The 21,443-nt window shown below is 37.9% G+C and overlaps 1 protein-coding gene across 5 annotated transcripts in view; it reads right to left on the reverse strand.

The window, feature by feature from the left end:
- NAALADL2 (N-acetylated alpha-linked acidic dipeptidase like 2) overlaps positions 1–21,443 on the reverse strand; it is a 1,348,438-nt gene that overhangs the window by 1,220,485 nt on the left and 106,510 nt on the right. For 3 of the 5 annotated variants that reach the window (XM_032258244.1, XM_032258242.1, XM_032258243.1), the window contains one exon: positions 4,739–4,807. The exons of the other annotated variants lie outside the window; for them this stretch is intronic. The gene's annotated coding sequence lies outside the window, so the exon portion shown is untranslated. The remainder of the gene's footprint in view (positions 1–4,738; positions 4,808–21,443) is intronic. 5 annotated transcript variants of the gene reach the window in all.

The raw sequence follows: 21,443 nt of genomic DNA on the forward strand, positions 1-21,443 counted from the left end.
CCCTGTGGCTTTGGGTCTTTCTTTCCGAAGATTTTTCTGTCTCATAAAACTTACATTAAGTAAATTTGTTATGCTTTTCTCTTTTTGCTCTTTGTTTCCTTATAGGGATATGAGCCATGAAACTTACAATGAGGAAAATATATTATTTTTTCTCCCTGTCATGCTCTGAATATTTGCATCCTCCCAAAATTCATAGGTAGAAAGCTAATCTCCAGTGCAATAATATTAAGAGCTTCGTCTTTAGCAGGTGACGAGATCATGAGGGCAGAGCCCTAATGAATGGGATTATACCCTTGTAAAAAGAAACTCAAAGGAAATTGCTTGCCCCTTTTACTGTGTGAAGAAACATAGAAGACACCATCTATGAGAAATGGGACTTCGTAAGACACAGAGTCTGCTGGCTCCTTGATCTGGACCTTCCCAGCCTCTAGATCTGTGAGTAAAAATTTCTGTTGTTTATAAATTGACCATTCTAAAATATTTTGCCCCAAATGAACTAAGACAATTTCCTGCAACATAAAGGAAAAAAAATATTGGTAGATATGACTACAAAAATTTTTTTGACTTGCACACCATAAATACAGAAGTGTGAATTGGTACAATCTTTTATGGAGAAAATTTCAACAATACTTTTTTTAAAAGTATTGCAAATGTACATATTTTTAAATTTACCAGTACTACTTCTATGAAATTATTCTAAATGAATAACAAATGACATGGTTTATAGATTTTTTTCAAAAAAAGTCACGTTTTAACGATGGAGGAAACATTAAAAGGTTGGAAAGAAGAAAGGAAGGAAGGAGAAAGAGTAAAGAAGAAAAGGCAGGGCAGGGGAAGGCAGTGAAGAGAAGGGAAGGGAAGAAAGAGAAAAAGGGGTGTCGATGTTCAACAACAAGCAGTTAGATAAATTGTATAATTTATTTCACAGTATATTTATTAAATTGCACCATTAAACTATAAGTGAATATTTAATAATATTGAAAAATATTCATGATCTATTACTAACTTTAAAAAAATCAAGCGGCTCACGCCTGTAATCCCAGCACTTTGGGAGGCTGAGATGGGTGGATCACGAGGTCAAGAGATCGAGCCCATCCTGGTCAACATGGTGAAACCCCATCTCTACTAAAAATACAAAAAATCAGCTGGGCATGGTGGCATGTGCCTGTAGTCCCAGTTACTCAGGAGGCTGAGGCAGGAGAATTGCTTGAACCCAGGAGGCGGAGGTTGCGGTGAGCTGAGATCGCGCCATTGCACTCCAGCCTGGGTAACAAAAGTGAAAATCCGTTTTAAAAAAAAAAAAAAAAAAATCAAGTTATTAAACCATTAAAGATAAATGATTTTATTTATGTATATTTATTTATTAAAGGCTAAGTACACATAATGGGTGGTGGAAGAATGGGTAATTTTTCATTTTTTTCTTTTGTTTTCTAAACAAAATATAAATATTTTAAAAGATTTATAAAATATGATGTGAGCATTTTCTAAAGACCAAGGCTAGTAGTCACATCCAATTGTATAATTTCATCAACAATGTCAGTTCTGACTTCTTTAAAATTGAAATTGCTACTTTACCTGTAAAATATGTCATGTAGGACATTATTAGCTAAATTAAAATGGCCACATTTAGCTAACAGTTTATATTATGCTTAAAGATAGAATTACCTAACACTCATCTGAAAGCAGCACCTTTAAATGTACAACAAAAAATTACCCATTACTAAAATGAATGTACAGTGGAAAGCCCAGACTGTTCATTTCCTGAATTAATCAAAAGAAATGGAAAACGACTCTAACTCTAAACCACATTTGCTCAATTTTTTCAAGAATTTTTTCATTCCCAGATGAAATCAAGGGAAGAATTTTTCTTCTTAATGTGCAACTTAAAGTGCCATGGAGCTTAGTGTCCTAGATGAAGATATATACATCAAATGTTAAAGATTATTATAACTCATTAAATCTAATTCCCACCTAAACATAAGTGGAATAAATGAAGATACAGAACTAAGTTTTTCACTTTCTACATTTAATGAGCACATAAGCATTTACATTAAACATCAATATAAAGCAACATAATCTTGCTTAATTATTTTTCCCTTATAATAAATTTTAGCACATTTTTGAGAACTCATTATAGTTCATAATTCCTTTAATAACAAAAATGCAGTTTTGCATAGCTTTAGATTTAAAAAAAGCTATAGTCACTTCCAGTTTTCTTCCACATAAACTATTAACACCTTTTAGGAGTTTGATTGACCAAATATACAAATCCAGATTTGTTTGGTTTTGCTTTCTTACATATCTAATTGAGCTTATGCTTCTAATTATTATAACATTCGCCATTTAAATATGTTTTTGTCTCCCCTACTCCCAAGTTTAAAATCTATAAAAGCAAGGAATTTATCTTGTTCATTTTGCATTTCCAACAACATCTACTTTTAAACACAAAACTTTTTCTATAAGTGCTGAATGCAATAGAATTTAGGTCACTTGGGTGAAACCTAATATATAAAACTATAGTGGAAATAAATACTGGAGACATAAAAGTCCACCATTTATTAATCTCATCACCTTTAGCAAAACACAACCTCTGGACTAAAGTTCATCCTCCGTAACATATGTATATGGTCACCTATCCTTCCCCCACTGGTCCCTCAACTAATTAAAGCATGTGAAAAACACACAGGAAACTATAAGTCACTGTGCAATTATGAGGAATTATTAGGTGCTAACTCCACACATCATTTTATTTATTATTTATTTATTTATTTTTGAGGCAAGGTCTCACTCTGTCACCCATGCTGGGGTGCAATAGCATGATCTCCACTCACTGCAACCCCAACCTCCAGGGCTCAAAGGATCCTCCCACCTCAGCCTCCCCAGGAACTGGGCCTACAGGCCTGCACCACCACATCAAGCTAACTTTTGTATTTTTTGTAGAGATGGGGTTTTGTCATGTTTCTCAGGCTGGTCTCAAACTACTGAGCTCAGGCAATCAGCCTGCCTCAGCCTCCCAAAGTGCTGAGTCTACAGGCATAAGCCACCACACCCAGCCTATTATTGATTTTTAGTATAAAAGTAAACTAATCCCTGGTTTCCAGGAATTTATTTATCAATCTAACTAAAAATTTTAGGCCAAATAGATATGTTTGTCATTGAGAATGTGAAATTAAAAACTATTAATGAAAAACTGATATTTCTTGTATAAAGAGCAGAAATTCTAATATTAGACAATTTGGCTCACATTTCTACTTCATCATTTACTAGTCATGTCAGTTAAGCTCCCTGTGTGTTACCTTCCTGAATTGTATATAGAAGATGCCAAGAATAATAAAATCCTTGTCTGAGCTTTCAGAAAGATTAAATATATTGTATTTGAAAGTGTTCCAACAAATAGAAGACAATACAGAAAATTTACTATTATTATTGTTTTACACAGTTAATTATTATAGATTATTAGTAATCATCATAGCTTTCACTAATATGATTAGTATCCACAAGGCACTAGATTATTGTAGGTATGTTTTTATGAATCTTCAAAACAACTGTAGAAGAGGAATATTATTCTCATTCTACATAAGATAAAACTGAAGCTCGGACACTTAAGAAACTTCTCCAAGTATACATAACTGCAGGGCTGGCAGAATTTGACACAAGGACTCTGGAAACCAAAGCCTATGTTCCTTCCATCACATCAGACTTTCAAAACAGATTTCAGGTGTCTTCCAATGAACGTCAGTAAAACAGCCCCTAAAACTCAGCATGAAAAAGCTAACCAACTGTCTGTTTCCTGTTATATTAAACAGGAAATATTAATATACATTACAAATTAACCTCAATATGCAATTCATTTCATAAAACACATTAAAACCCTAAGTGGCAAGCTATCTTACTAGGATATTAGTTATTAGTAAACTGCTTAAAACATTGCTTTCTGATCACCCATTAATATGGTAGTTAACAGTCGATTTGGATGGAGTAGCATGGGCTCTCTTAACTTCCACTACACTCAAGAAGCACATGACTTTTGTTTATCTGAAATATTCCTTTTAGTCAGGTTATACCTGATTCTAATATTCTAACAACTATATCCAGCTCATTCTCATAAACCATTTTATTTTAAATGATATGCTGAGTTTAGATATATAACATTTTCCCAATACAAACAATTATCTGAATAATTTATATGAGGAATATGTACAAAGTCCACAATATCGGTAATACATTAGCCATACACTAACCATAGAGTAGTTTGGGTTAAACATGTCATACATCAGCAAACAAAAAGTTGGTAATATCAAATAAAGCACCAATAGAAAACTGAATGAACTTATTTGCATTTAAACCCAAGAGCAGACTAAAAATATTTAGACTACTATCTCGTCAAAAACAAAGCATATAATGTTTAAAATGCACTATGGAATCCTTTAATCCATAGTTAATAGATAAAAATATAGAGAATATATAGCAGTCAATTTATTACATATATTTTATGATTATTTAAAATGCCATAAAGTTATTAGATTAATTGCTTATTTTTAAAGAAAAAAAGAAGTAAACAACTGCCCCAAAAAGATAAACCATATAATAAAATTTCCTTTTTAAACAGACTACTCAATTGGACATATCATAAGCATACTTTAAAAATTTCTTATACCTCATTACAATTAAAGACTTCGTTGAATCTCTGCCTTTATCCTGGATAAAGCAGATCAATGGTCTAAAGATAAAAACTTACCGTGTTTTCAATCGTTTTCTTCATATAAACTAAATTTCACCTAAATTATCCTTTTCTTCCCTTGGCCTCCTGAAAAACACAAAAGAAAAAAAACGCTTATTTAACAACTAAATCTGGGGACAGATTCAAAGCCTTGAGAGATCACCAAATGGAAAAATAGAGTCACAAATAAGATTTGAGTCCAGGAGGAGCCGAAGTATGTGACAACTTTTTGGCATATCAGGAGCTAAAATTAAGAAAAGAAAGCTACGCCCTACAGCAGTGAGGACACTTATTTGGTCATCCTCATTTCAGTGGATGAAAATGTAGTTATATGAGTTAAATGTAAAATACGAAAGTTAAAAGCTCCCTTCCACGACTGTAAATTAACACACATGATACTAATCAATTCAATCAGATCAAACATAAGATTCTTTCATCTATTAGGAGGAGAGGCAAAACTAGGAGTATCTATATTCTTTAAGGTACCGTATTTCATTATTGAAGCTATCAAACATAATCTTTGCCCCTGACCTTAAGCACTATTTTAACATTGCTCTTTAATTACCACAGTCTTCCAATATTTTATGATAATCATATCAAAAACAGCCAATATGTTTTACAATTTCATTTTTTATAGACTGATCAAGGATTTGCTCCTGGATGCTTAATAAATGTTTGCCCATTGATTACAGAAAAAAACCTAGCATAGTTCCATCTCTTGAATATTCAAGAGCATAGTATTTGCTACGGTTTGGGTATTTGTCCCCTCCAAAACTCATGTTGAAATTTAATCCCCAATATGGCAGTACTGAAACATAGTGCCTTTAAGAGTTGATTGGGTCATAGGGCTCCGCCCTCATGAATGGATTAACCATTCATAAATTAGTGGATTCATGGATTATCATAGTAGTGCACCTGCTGGCTTTAAAAGATGAGAAAGAGACACCTGGGCTAGCAGGTCTCCTCATAGAATGCCCTACACAGGCTCAGACTCTCACCAGATGCAGCCCTTTAACTTTGGTCTTCTCAGCCTCCACGACTCTAAGAAATACATTCCTTCTCTTTAAAAATTACCCAGTTTCAGGCACTCGGTTATAAACAACAGAAAACAAAATAAGACAGTATCTATTGTCCCACCTTACAGATTTATTATTTAATTTGACCAAATTGTCTGTGTTTTGAATTTAAAATATATATGTTCTAAAATAATCATTTAAAAATATTCTGTCATTAAAATTATACCCTCAGAACTGGCAGTGCTGCTTATATACTTTATATTCTAAAAGCATTTGGTGTAGCTGAAATTCATAAAATTGCTAAGTAATATCTAGATCCCACCCATTTCATTCCATTTCAACATCAGGCATGCATTAATTTCTTTCCTCCCCTCCCCTCCCTTTTCTTTCCTCCTCTCCTCTCCTCTCTCCTTTCTCCTCTCTCCCTCTCCCTCTCCCCTCTCCCCTCTCCCCTCTCCCCTCCCCTCTCCTCTCTCTCTCCTCTCTCCTCTCTTTTCTTTTCTTTTCTTTTCTTGAGACGGAGTTTTGCTCTTGTTGCCCAGGCTGGAGTGCATGATCTCGGCTCACTGCAACCTTCACCCCTCAGGTTCCAGCAATTCTCCTACCTCAGCCTCCCAAGTAGCTGGGATTACAAGCATGTGCCACCACACCTGACTAATTTTTGTATTTTTAGTAGAGATGGGGTTTTGCCATTAGCCAGGCTGATCTTGAACTCCTGATCACAGGTGATCTGCCCACCTCGGCCTCCCAAAGTGCTGGAATTACAGGTGTGAGTCACTGCACCCGGCCAATTTTTATTTTCTAAAGAGTTTTTTATAGATAGTGAAAAGGAAGCTCAGGTGTTTAAAATCACTGCAATTAGTAATTAAATTAGATAAAAATGACTGTTTATGTAAAAATAAAGTCCAGATGCTATACCAATATTAATTACAGGTAACCAGGATGATTTTTCCCCATATTTTTTATTCCTAAAACCCAATTACGCACCTCTAACTTTTCTCATATATAACATTTGTCACTAGGAAACCTTTAACAATGTTTTTAAAAAACATGTCAGAAAACAATTCCAATTTCTTTAAAGTTGCATTGTAAATAAAAATACACAAATTTAAAGCATGCATTAGCAAGCCAGATGCGGTGGCTCACATCTGGCTTGCTAATGCATGTTTTAAACTTGTAATCCCAGCACTCTGAGAGGCTGAAGTGGGTGAAACATTTGAGCCCAGGTATTTGAGGTCCACCTGAACAACATTTGAGGTCCCCTGTCTCTACAAAAAATATAAAAATTAGCTGGGCATGGTACCATATGACTATAGTCCCAGCTACTTAGGAGGCTGAGGTGGAAGGATCACCTGAGCCCAGGGGGACTGGGACTGCAGTGAGCTGTGATCGTGCCACTGCACTCTAGTTTGGGCAACAGAATGAGACCCTGTCTCAAAAATAAAATAAAATAAAAATAATAACATGTACATTAGCAACATAAATGATATTTATGGCAGTCGTGTTTAAGGTATACAAATGGGAGAGTCGACAGGTAACTGAAGGAAGGAGGCAATAAAAATGACAGGAGTCAGTACCTTTTCCTAAATTAGAAAATTGTTAATAACAATCCAGTGCAGTAAAGAGACCAATTCTACCCTCTTAGCACCATTCCAAATGGCGATATGAAGGTAGGGAAGAACTAAAATATCTTAGCCTTACTTACTGTCACCAGCAAACTGGTAAGATTCCTTTTTCCTGTTTTTCTTTCTAAGTGTTTTTATAGACTATGTGCTTTTTGTATTCTTTTTTTTTATTATTTTTTCTTTTTTTAGAAGGAGTCTTGCTCTGATGCCAGACTGGAGTGCAGTGGTGAGATCTATTCACTGCAACCTCCAACTCCCAGGTTCAAGGGAAGCAATTCCCCTGCTTCAGGCATGGGCCTCCACGCCTGGCTAATTTATTTATATATATATATATATAATACCTGTAGTATTGGTGTTTTATATATATACAGAGAGAGAGACACGGGGTTTCACCATGCTGGCTAGGATGGTCTCCACAGGTGTATGCCATCACGCCTGGCTAATTTGTGTATATGTATATATATATGTGTGTACATATATATATATATGTACACACATATATATATATGTGTTTGTATAACCATGTGGACATATATGATTTTGACCACCCAGCTTGTATTACTAAAGTAATATATAGTTACTTTAGAAAATCTGGAATTGGTACAAAAGCATTAGTGAGAACATTTAAATTGTCTATAATTTAATAATGTAGAGACAAAACTATCTGCAGCTTGATTTATTTTTTCCTAAGTTTTTTTTCTGTGTGTATGTACATTAATTTCAACCCACTTTATACTATGAGTACAATTCTGCATTCTGTTTTTTCACTTAACACATCAGAAATTCCATATGGTATGTTACATACCCTTTAAAAGCATAATGTTTAAGAGCTATATAATACTCCATCATACAGTTTCACCAAAATGTATTTATACTTCTCCCACTGCATCAGTTTAGGTTGTTTCCAATTTTGTGTTTACACAGTTTATAATGAACAAAATCATTTTGAAGAGTTATCTGTAGTTTTAACATCTCTGATTTCCTTCTTTGGAGAGAATTCTAAAATTAGACGTCTAGGTCAGAAGGTAGGAACCTTTTAAAAACTGTTGATACATACTCTAAATTGCTTCCCAAAAAGATTGCGCATATTTACATTTGATTCAGCAATTTATGAAAGCATTTCCCTTTCACTTCTAGCTTTATGCTGCAAGAACATGATGACATCAGCAAGGCAGGAATTGGTAAAGCATTTTAATTCTTTTGTGATTTACTATTTCAACATTTTGTTAAATGCCCTAAGTTGAAAACTTAGAACATGTCAAAATGTGCTCACCATTTTGTTAACTTTTCTTTAATTTGAAGTTTAAAGAGCTATAACTATTCTCACCAAACTATGCCCCAATGTCACTTGACTCAAAACTATTGCTCTAGAAGGACAAAATAAGATAAAAATATATATAGAAAAATGATATCTTAGAATGTGGGATTTGGTCATATAGACCTAAGGAAAAAAACAGAATGTTGAGAAAGGAAAATAATATTTATCTGTGGAATGTAGGTCCTTTTAAATTATGAGGCCAAAAGAGGCATTGAAATGAGAGAGCAATCATGTCCTGCTCACCACCTTCTGAACTATGGATTCATCTCTGGAAACTTCTTGCTATTGCCACAAGTAGCTACAAATTAACCTACTAATCCCACACTGGACACAATAACCCACATCCTAGAGCTTAACAAGGTATAAACAATCAACACCTTATATTATTTTAATGTAAATTATTGGTAAACAACCCAGAAACGGCCTCTTCATTCCCTTTAGAAATTTGCTTGTCACTGGCTGGGGCTGATGGCTCACCCCTGTAATGCCAGCACTTTGGGAGGCTGAGGTGGGCGGATCACCTGAGGTCAGGAGTTCAAGACCAGCCTAGCCAACACAGTGAAACCCTGTCTGTACAAAAATACAAAAATTAGCCAGACATGATGACGGGTGCCTGTAATCCCAGCTACTCAGGAGCCTGAGGCAGGAGAATCACTTGAACCCAAGAGGTGGAGGTTGCAGTGAGCCGAGATTGAACCACTAAACTTCAGTCTGGGTGACAGAGCAAGGTCCCACCTCAAAAAAAAAAAAAAAAAAAAAAAAAAAAGGCAGGGCATAGTGGCTCACATCTATAATCCCTACACTTTGGGAGGCCAAGGTGGGCGAATCATGAGGTCAGGAGATAGAGGCCATCCTGGTAAACATGGTGAAACCTCGTCTCTACTAAAACACAAAAAATTAACCGGTATGGTGGTGCGCGCCTGTCTCCCAGCTACGCAGGAGGCTGAGGCAGGGGAATCGCTTGAACCCACAAGGCGGAGGTCGCAGCAAGCAGAGGTCGCACCACTGCACTCCAGCCGGGGAGACAAGAGCAAAACTTCGTCTCAAAAAATAAAAATAAAAAACTAGTTGTCACTGCTTCTAATCAGAGTGTACACGCAAGGCAACTTATGTGACAGTGTGTTGGAGGAAGCAGCAATGGAGTTTCCAAACTGAGACTGATGAAGAAAGTGGCCCGGAAAAGAGTAGGAGGAAGGTGAAGCCAGAGACCCTGGAAAAAGTGAGGAGGAAGGGGAAGGAAAAAGTGCAGTTGAGTTTGAAGATGCAGAAGGTGATTCTGAGGGAAGATGTGAACGTGAGGAACCAGTTTATGCAGGCACACTGTAAAGCCTTCCTCGACTGCTGCTTCCCAAACAAGTGAGTGCCACATAGCTGGTCCTCATTTATACTTATCATCATTTCATGATTATGTTATTGCTCGTCTAATTGGGTCCACATGATCTAGAGTAAAACTTACAGAAAGAACATTATCCCACATTATAAATGAAGTTTGTGAACCAACAAAAACTAATCTGTTTAATGAATAATATAATGCCTTACTCCTCTTTGAAAATAAAGAGTTAATTTCTGGTTAAATACATCTTTACCTCTTCCCATCCCCAAATCCAACTAAAATAAGAATAGGGAAATTTCAAAAAAGTACTACACATGAAGGCAAAAAGAACAGGAAAGAAATCACAATATTCAAGAGATTTACATATCTGTAAATCAACCTGGCCAGCACAGTGAAACCCCATCTCTACAAAACATTTAAAACTTTGCCAGGTGTGATAGCACACACCTGTAGTATCAGCTACTACAGAGGCTGAGGTGGGAGGATTGCTTGAGCCCATGAGGTCGAGGCTGTAGTAAGCCAAGATTGCCCCACTGCACTCCAGCATGAACAACAGAGCAAAACTCTGTCTACAAAACAAATCAAAAAGTAAAATCAAACAACAAAAAACAAAAACACCTGCTACAAGACAGAAAAAGGGTAGAAGAAGGGTAACTGAATTAGCAGAGCACACGGTACAACATAACAGCCTGCAGAGGAAGTCATCAATAAGGAATGTCAGCGTGCACCGCAGAACCCCTCAGGGGTCAGTAAGTGGCATTACCAGGTATTATGAAAATCAGGAGAAAACTGCAGAGGTTAAGAATAGGACACCTTGAATGTTTGAATAAGGTCTACTTCTCTGACTGCAGAACCAGAAGACTGGTCCCTCTTTTCACCTCCCCCCAACAAAAGAGTGGTGGTACATGTCCTAGAAAGACTAAACCAGAGTATCTCAAACTTGGAAACACCAAATGCAAAGTTAAATCAAGGGAATTAGGTGTAGTTTACAAGCTGACTTGTGGGAATTTCATTCTCTTCCTGTCCCAGATCTACCTTCAATCAGTTCCTTCTACTCCCTGAGAAAATATCACCAGATAATTAAAAATGGAGGGGTCTTCTCCTCATCATTCCATAGCGAAATTCGCCAGAAAACAAATTCTACCTAACAGATAGCATACAGTTGTCAGCTCTTAGTATTTTATTCTTAAAATTAGTATTTAACCATTATTTAATACATGAGAAATGCCTCAACATGAAAAAGACCAAAACCAACAGAAAAAAAGGACAGCAGAAAGAAACAAAGACAATGCAGAGAGTGAGAAAGATTTCAACAAAATATAAATTAATATATTAAATATATAATTTTATAATTAATAAAACAAAAATACAATTCCATACAATAGGAATAGTCACAGAATAAAGAGTTTCTAAAAATTATGAAAATCAAAATTAAAAATTATACTAAAGAACTCATCAGAAACAAAAGGAAATGGGAAATCTCAAGAAATAGAATACCAGAGACTCAATCCAGGATGGCCAGCATTTTTCCAATAGAAGTTTCAGAAATGAAGACAGAAATCACAGGAAAGAATATCACAATAGTAACAATAAAAGCAAAAAAAAAAAAAAAATTACCAAGCTGAAAGACCAGTTTGAAAAGGCATATAGATATACAGCAAAGTGACCATAACATTTTCCAAGTAAAGAAGCACCAACCATCAGCATGGACTCTGAGTTGCCAAAAGAAATACCACAAGATAATAGAGGCTTTGAAGTTCTGAGAAGCTGCCTATTTTACATCAAACGATCAATTACACAGGAGAGTAGAATAAAGACATTTCAGGCATGTAAGGAGTCGAAAAACTTTCCCAGGAACCCTTTCCTAGGAAGGTACTGGATGCAGGTAACACAGACACCTAACACATAAAAGTGTAAAAAAAAGTTCCAGGATGACAGTTACCTGTCCTAGAAACGACAGTTAAAACTGATGAAGGAGAACAAAGGGTTACAACAGGAACATTACCAAGCCCAAAACAGAAAGAAAATAGTGTAATGTAACTAATAGATTATTTTATGAATTTGATCATTTAAAAAGGTTATTGAGGCCAGGCACAGTGGCTTGTGTCTGTAATCCCAACATGTGGAAGGCCAAGGCAGGAGGCTCACTTGAGCCCAGGATTTCAAGACAAGCCTGGACAACATGGCAAGACCTTGTCTCTACAAAAAGTTTTTTTATAAAAATTAGCCAGGCATAGTGGTGCATGCCTGTAGTCCTGGAAACTTGGGAGGCTGAGGTGCGAAGATCACTTGAGTGTAAGAGGTCGAAGATGCCAGTGAGCCATATTCATAGCACTGCACTTCAGCCTAGGCAACAGAGTGAGACGCTGTCTCAAATAAACAAATAAATAAAAATTAAAAGATCATTGATAGCCATTAAATAGATCTGCAAGGGAATATTTGAGAACAAATAGTGAAAGATTTAGTAAAACTAAACAAAAAAGGAAAGAATTCTAGGACTTTTTTAATGTACCAGAAAGGCAAAAAATCATGTGTTTCGGTTCAAACAATATTCACTTAGTTATTATAAATGTAAAAGCCACTAATTTAACAAACACATGTGATACAACCTTGTAATTAAAATAAAGGAAAAATATTTGCGATTTCTGGATGTCAGATCTAGAAAAACAAATTCCCAACCAACAAAACAGTAAGTCAGTGGGTAATATAAACAATTTAAAAATCAAGAAATAACTTTATAAGCATAGAGCTATCAAAAGAAAGAACTGGAACAGTTGGAAATGGTTGCCTCTTAGAAGCAGGACTGGACTGGGGTGGGAAGAATGAGAGAAGTATTATAGGGTTACTGGGGATTTTTGTTTGTTTTGTTTTGTTTTCATTTTAAGCCTACGTGATTTTTCTTTTCTTTTTTGAGACAGCGTCTCACTGTGTCACACAGGCTTGAGTGCAGAGGCAAGATCTCAGCACACTGCAACCTCTGCCTCCCGGGCTCAAATGATTCTCATGCCTCAGCCACCCGACTAGCTGGAATTACAGGTGCACACCACCATGCCCAGCTCATTTCTGTATTTTTAGCAGAGACAGCGTTTTTGCCATGTTGGCCAGGCTGGTCTCGAACTCCTGACCTCAAGTGATCCACCCACCGAGGCCTCCCAAAGTGCTGGGATTACAGGTGTGAGCCACAGTGCCTGGCCAGCCTATGTGACTTTTAAATCATGTTTATATGATACTTCCAATAAAATCATGATTAATTTCATTGATTTTACTTTAGTTAAATCCACCCTAAAGTTTTGTTCTTTCAGAAGGGAAAGTAGAAAAGAGTGGGATAGGGAAAATGGGCTGAACTAGGGAGAGGGAGAGAAAAAGAATAAGGGAAAAGCAAAAAGAAATGATACAGTCTATAAAACATCTTAGAAAGCAGTTTTCTTAAAATGTTGTTAATTAAATGTAAAAGAGGTAATCAAGTAATTTAACCTGATTGCTAATTACTGTCTCTGGAATGAGTTAATTGTTGTACTGTATTTGTAAATAAGAAATATCAGTGAAATATAGCTTAATTACTTAGACTGTATTTCTTCATTCATTCCCGTATTACCACCCTCATTCAGCCGACTTCATCTAGTACATAATGTCCACAACTCTCTCCTGGCCAATCATCTTGCCTGTAATCCCAGCTCAAGTTAATTTCTCAGAAGACCATATTATTATAATGGCATTTCCAGTTTAAGAACTTGCAACAGTCCATTGCTTGGGTTTAAAGCTGTACCTGCTTTTCACATCTAATAACTTTCCAGGGTGAATCCGTTGTTCCAGTCACTAATGTCTCCTTCTTGCACTATCAATCTCCCTGACATTAGTTCCTAAAGTACCACCTCTATGCTTCGTGCTGTTGGGTAATCCCGCAAAGTTTTCCATTTACCCCTCATCCACCCAAATTCTCCCCATCTGTCATAGTACAGCTCAAGCCATATCACCTCTAAAATGCCCTCTCTGAAAATTCCACAGCACACATATTTAGCCCTTCTCTACTCATTCTCATGATGCGGTAGGAGACCAGCAGGACTTCTTTCCCAGTCCCAGCCGGATGAAATGAAGAAACTGGCCAGAACCAGCAAATGGTGCTGAAGGCAACCTGTAGTTTCCCTAGTTGTCCATCAGCATAACGGTCCCATCAGCGCCATGACAGTTTACAAATGAAACGGCAACATCTGTGTGTTATCACCACTTTTCTAGAGATTGCTGAAAAACTTACCCCTTTATTCGTATGTAATTAAAAGTGGGTATCCATACTGCCAGCCAATAGCCCATATGCCACCACTCTGGGTGCACTGTCTGTGTGGTTAGCCCTGCTCCGCAAGCAGCAGTCCTTCTGCTGCGCACTGCCGCTTCAACAAGCGCAGACAGGCGCCCGCTTCCACTGCCAGCTCTTCCTCGAAGTCTTTTCAGGGTGAAGCCAAGAACCCTCCAGGGCTAATCCACGGCTCTGCATCACCTAGAGCCCAAACGTGTGGCCTCAGAAGACAACCAGAGCTGGTGGTGAGGCAGCAAGGTGAAATCAGCAACAGAAGCTGCAGCTGTGTAACAAAGAGGCCGAAACGCTGAAGAGCTGCTAGCACTGCGCAGCTGGAACACTCGCCGAAGACCCATTTCTGAGCCATCACCTTTCCTGACAGGCAAAAGCAGTGTTGCTGAGTGAACAGGCCAGCAGCCGCAGTGCCACCGCCTCGTGTGAGGCCCAGCACTCCGCTCGGCAGGTCACCAATCTGTGCGCCAATCCCTTTGCAGCAGCAAAACTCACCCAAGCTCGGGAAACCTTCAACCAGGCCCCAAGGTGGAGACGGACCAGCACCATTTCAGCCCGGGGTGATGAGTGAGAGTCCCTTCTGTTCCCCCTCGGATATCGAGTGAACAGGGAAATAAGTACTCTGGGTATGTGGTCACTTCAAAGTCCCCTGCCATTTGGGTGCCTTGGACAGAAGCACGCCTGACCAACTACATACTTGTCGCCCGTTCTCTCAGTCCTTTCTCCCCTAATGTCATTGTTTTTTCCACAGTGAAATGTATGCTTTGTTTGCAGTTTTGGCTTTGGCTCCCTGCAAACTGTATTTGGGCAATTATTTAAGGCAGGGCACTTGGTTGTGAGAGGGCCTCCATTGTGTTGACTCTGGGATGCCAGAGTCACATTATTTTCTCATCCCAATTTGGCGGTTGGAGTTTACCATTGGTTGTGCCCCAGATACTCTAGGATTTTCGGCATTTGGTGTGGGAACGCTCCTTGAACAATACTTGGGCACTCTGAGTTACTTATTTGGTACGGTTTGCCACTCTCCCTGCACATTCCAGGGTTTGGGGCATTGAATTCCCTTTAGGATTGTGGGTTAGAGTCTCACCCTAGGGGATTCTTGGTCTTGGCCTTTTCTTGTTTTCTACCCTAAATTTATAATTTTCCATAACAGCATTTTCTTATCATCATTGTACTTACATTTTTTGTTCTGTACTTTGCATACATAAAAATACATCTTTTGTCATATTGTGTTCACTGGAGAAAGCAGCAGCCTATGGCCCACTCATTTTTTATAATCCACTTTCAGAACGCTTTGCTACGGAGGTGGGAATTTGCAGGGGAAAACAATGGAGCTCTTGCTAGACTGAGAAAAGCCTCTGTGTCTATTAGAGGTCCTTCTTAGACATGGGGACAATGGCAAGCATCCCAAAGAACTCACCACTATGGTGCCTTTTAGGCAATTGGAGATAATTTAAATTAAATGACTGAAAAAGAAAAAAAAAAAAAAAAACTCATCTTCTATTGCAACACCATTTGAGTCCAATACAAATTGGGAGAACAAGCAACTGGGCCTAAAAATGGCTCTTTATGTTATCATGCTATTTTACAATTCGATGTACTTTGTAAAAAACAAGACAAATGGGGAAAAGGTTCTTATTTACAGGCTTTCATGGTCCTCTACTAGGATCCTGACTTAAAGGATAATTATAGAATGTGTCTGACTCATGTTTTTCCCAGGCATCAAGAAGCCATATCTGATATCTTAGACGATCCTTCCTAGTTGCTCCCCAGAGAAGGCCCATGCCCTCCTCATAGCTGCATTAGTATTCCAATTCTGAGGTGAGATTCCACCATTTCTCCAGCACAGGATTCCACCCTAAGGTCCTCAGGCACCTCTCCCTCTTATCTAACTAGCCCCTTCCTCTTGCTGCCCGAAGAAGTAAGCACAACCAGTACCACCAGGAGTGGGGCCCTAAGTAGCCCCCAGAATAGAACCTGTGTCCATTGTATGATATAGGTGACAGAGATGAGGGAACAATCAGAGTACATGTACCTTTTTCTATGTCTGATTTAGCTTTAGGAGAAAATAAAATGGCCAACTTTCAGAGGATCCAGAGAAGTTTATACAGGAGTTTGTTAAGTTGATCATGTCCTTTGACTTAACTTGGTATAATTTGCAAATATTATTGTCAACCTGCTGTACTGTAGGAAAAAAACAAAGGATTCTGGGCAGTGCCCATAAATATGCTGATAGAATGGCTGTTATAACCGGGATCATGCCATTTAGCATATGGGTGAAGCTGTGAACCCAGATCCAGAGCCCCAAGGGGATTATCAAAGGTGATCCCCAATATCTCAAACACAGAAATCACATGATAACTTGTTTAATAAAAGATATTTAAAAGTGTGTGTTTAAGCCAGCTAATTATGACACGGTTAGAGAAGTAACCCAGGGGAAGAACAAAAATCCCACTCTGTTTCAGGGCCATTTGATTGAGACACTCAGGAAATATACTAATGCAAACCCAGACTCCCTGGAAGGGCAGGCTCTCCTGGATATGCACTATATCAATTTACCCCTGACACTAGGAGAAAGCTACAAAAGGCAGAAATGGGACTTCAAACCTCTATGAGCCAACCCTTAAACATGGCCTTTAGAGCTTACAACAATAGGTACAGGGCAAAGGAAGTGGAGAGAAGCACAAGAAATAGCCAAAAAGCACAATTATTAGTGACAGCCTTAAGTCTCCCTGCCAACTCAGGATTACCTATCCCAAGGAAGTGTCACGAGATTGGTGTCTCAGATGCCCAGACAAGAGCCTCTGACTTGCTGGTCCATGGGCCAGAATCAGTGTGTCTTCTGTAAGCGAGAAGGCCTTTGGAAAGGGAAACTTATGAGGAAATTTTGTATGTGATTAAGTTGGTTGTTATTAAAAGGGAATTGTTTATAATAATTTTTCTAAAGAATGGTCCTCTATGTTAAAACAAGTTTTTCACAAGGTATTGAAAAATCCTGAGATGATAACTCCTTCAGCTTTTTCATCAGCTCCTATAATTTTTTCTCCTCTGTTTCTTACTGTTGTTATGGCTTGATGTTAAAATATTTTATCTTAGAGGTCTATAAAAGCAATGTTTTCCTCCAGTATAACTTGATTCTATACTCTTGATTTTTCTTGGTGTTAATCATATTTTTGGCTTTTGGTTTTTGATTCTTATATAGCTTAAAAAGGGTTTTAAGGGCTAATGGGTGCCTGATCACTTCCATTCCCATCTGGCCTAAAACATTTAATTTGCTATAAGAAACCTGGAAAACTAATTCAAGACATGATGGAAAACAGGGGGTTGAACATGCCTCATTATGCCCTCCACTTTGGAATTTAGGCCAGGTTCAAAAGGCCTTTCAAAAAATATGGAAATAAAATATTGCCCTTTCCCACAAGTGAAAAGAATAGCTTCTATGTTCAACCATAAGACTTAATCCTATTAAAAACTTGGAAAGAAGAATTCCCCTAGGATGAATTGCAACTAGGATGGAAGGGCCCATATCTCTTGTTGGGTACTCCTGCTGCTGTTGGGCTTTGAGGTGGGTCACTGGCTGGATGCACCTGTCCAGGATCAAATGCGTTTCTTTTGAGTCCCCACAGGCACAGGAGGAGGAAACCATGATCTACACCTCTGGAAGATCTCCACTACCTATATAAAAGAATCAGTACTCAGCCAAAAGTGGTAACATGATGCTGTGGATGGGCATAGACACGATTTTTCTCTTCTTCCTCGTTAATACTTATTTTCTATTGCTTTGGCAAACCGCCTCCTCCTGGGAAACACCTCTTTTGTCCATTTTGAGTGTAGAGGCCATTCTAAGGCCCAACCTCACACCATGTTGCCTCTATTATTCCTCTTTGCTCTCCAAATAAATTTAATCCACTGTATGTGGGGAAAAAACTCTATAGTAAATATTTCAAAAGTTATAATTAGGAAATCATCTTCTTGGTTGCTAGATCTGTCATCAACATCCCCAAGATAGAGAATTCCCCCTTCCAGCACATCCAGAAAATCTCATGGCCATCTCCCCAGATCTCCTAATTAACCACAGTGTTTTCAAAATACCCAGTCCCCTACTTGTTAGGTGGAACTTTCCCTCACTTAACAAATTCTACTGAACTCCTGCTACTGTTATCTGGACCTGGAACATTGGGTACCTGCACCTCCAGTGCACTAATGATACTATCTTTTGTATCCATTGCCTTGTTAACGACATGCAAATGAAAGATTCCTTGTGATGCTCTGATCCAACCCTAGTGGCCACTTTTCCAAGGCTATAGAGAAGCAAATGGGATTCCATTTGTAAGTGAAAAACCAACCGTATGTTGTGCCTCCTCCCAGATCAGAACTTGCAAGGGAAGAACAACTGTCTGATCTCAGAAGGTGGTACTACCACCACTTGTGGAAAACAAGGGCTGTTTGACCAACCTCATTAGAGCAATGGAAAAATATCTCTATAAACCCAACTTGGCAGCAGGGTATAGATGTCATACCCCACAGGATCTCAACTTGTGACCCCTCCTGGAGTCACTACTTACAACCCCATAAGACACAGGAATACCAGAAATAAGCAATAGTATTAATTCTGGTGAAAATGAGGGCAACAATAGGACTAGAAGCTCCCTGACGTGGCTTAATCCAGCATGAATCAACCCTAAAAAACTTGACTCAAACTCTAGAGTCATTGGCCACCTACATAGGTCAGGCATTAAGGCGAATTTAATAGTCCCTAGACTCTTTGGCAAATGTAGTCCTTGAGAACAGACTAGCATTCAACTATTTACTAACTAACCAAAGTGGAGTCTGTGCAGTTATTAATAAGACTTGCTGCAAGTATATTACTAACTCTGGACAAGAGGAAATTAATATTAAAATTATATATAAACAAGCTACCTGGTTACATAGCTATAACCAGGGCACTGACCCCAACTCTCTGCTTGTCTATCAAAAGCACCCTCTCAAGTCTTACCTGGTTTTTCCCTTTCCTAGGACCTTTGATACATAACTTGTTACTGCTAACAAGTTTTAGCCCTTGCTTGTTTAACCTCTCAGTATAGTTTGTGACTTCCAGATCACAATGTTTCCGTATAAAGAAGATGCTGGTGCAAGACTTCCAACTCATCCCATCTTCTGACCCAGAAAGTAAAGACACCTTGCCTTTGGGCCCCTTAGATGAGGCATCCAGATACGTTTATACTTCCAAAACTAAGCAGGGTCTATACCCATAAGATCAGCAGGAAGCAGTTACAGAAGACAGACCTCTACCTTTTGCAACTTGCTTAAAATTAAGGAGTATATATTCTCCGAAGGGAGAATGAGGTAGGAGATTAGCAGGACTTCTTTCTTGGTCCTGACAGGATAAAATAAAGAAACCAGCCAGAAGTAGCAAATTGGCTCTGAAATCAACTTCTAGTTTCCCTAATGTGTATCAGCATACGACACGCTCACCAGCATCATGACAGTTTACAAATGTCACGGAAACACCCGGAAGTTTCTATTCCTTTTCTAGAGAATTCTGAATAATCTATCCCTTAATTTTCACGTAATTAAAAGGGGGTATAAATACCCTTGGCCAACAGCCTATACACTGGTACTTTGGGCACACTGCCTATGGGTTAGCCCTGCTCTGCAAGAGGTAGTCACCCTGCTGCACACTGCTGCTTCAGAGGACCTGCTTTCTTTCACCAGCAACTCCTCAAATTCTTTCCTGCATGAAGCCAAGACTTCTCCCAGGCTAAGCTCCAATTTTGGTGCTCATCTGTCCTACATCGTCAACAGTGCCTTTATCTCATAGCATCTACTAAATACTTAAATATGCCCCTAATCATTGTCTATTTTATTTTTCACTGCCTATAGCAAGAAACATACTTAATTCTACATTTCACAATGATAAAAATCATAAATGGAGCAAAGTTAATGCTTTTTGTTTAACTGCTTAAAAAAATGTTTCGTAGCATCCAGTGCATTTTCACATGCACATAACACACACTTAGAATATGTTGAATGATTGACTGATTAACCCACTTTAAATTTATGAAGTAAATATCTTGTACTTATAAAGCTGTCAAATCCCTTGACTATTAGCCTTCATGTTATTTAACCATCACCTTTCATCTTTCTGACACATGCTTTTAGCACATACCAAGCTATGTTGTTACACATTCCAAATTTCTAATTTAGAAGAACATAAATTGGAATGTAAAAAATTCTAAAAACATCATTCTGATATAGGGCAATCAAAAAAATAATCTAACAGAATTTGTCAGAAAATCCTCTTGATAATTTATATCTGACTTCATTCCCAATTAAAGTGAATGTGAAGTGTGGTATTATAGGTATTGAGAGAAAGGGGCTTCGGAAAATATTTCTTTGAAATTAATGTTATCTGAATTTTAATATTTCATGGATAAATATTCAGTTTAAGAGTTTGGAGTTAAAGAAGAGCAACATGGTAAGAGTAAAAATGTGACAAAAGCTCTGGTCCCACTGGAACCCACACCTTACTTCCAATAGAACTAATAAGTCCCAAATAGAAACTGTGCCATCCCCATTTTGACGGGCATTTTAATTGTCCCCTTCTACTTCCCTATGGCAAAAGGTACGCAGATGGGCGCTAGCTACTAAGATAAGAAAATCCTACTGAATTTTCTATAGATAAATTAAGAATACCTATCATTAAGAAAATTCACATGTAAAGTTCCTAGTCTCTAGTGTCCAAGGCAACAGGTTATCAAGAGTCTCATTGTGTTATTGGGAAAATGCTTTTTCCTAATGCAAAATAACTTCTTTTGTCTCAGTTCCTGGAAATTTGCATAGCTTTATTAAAGGAAAACAGAAGTCCAATAGGGCATGTTGGCATGAAAGAAGTGGGGTAGATTTATACCCTATTTTAGAGGCAAACAAAAACAAAGTTTTCCTCGTCAACAAGCCAGCTTTTAATGTAGTATGTAAAATTCATAAGAAGTCTTCTGGCTAGAAGTATACTTGACTGTTGTAGTCTTCATAGAACAGTTTTGTTTTATTCCACTTGCTCTGAAAGTCTTTTAACAATTACCTTTAGTAACTTAAAGAGAAAATTTGGCACAGAGAATTTGTTAAATG

This window comes from Sapajus apella, unplaced genomic scaffold (assembly GCF_009761245.1).
Source record: "Sapajus apella isolate SASKATOON/1434 unplaced genomic scaffold, GSC_monkey_1.0 scaffold101, whole genome shotgun sequence".
NCBI classification, from domain to species: domain Eukaryota; kingdom Metazoa; phylum Chordata; class Mammalia; order Primates; family Cebidae; genus Sapajus; species Sapajus apella.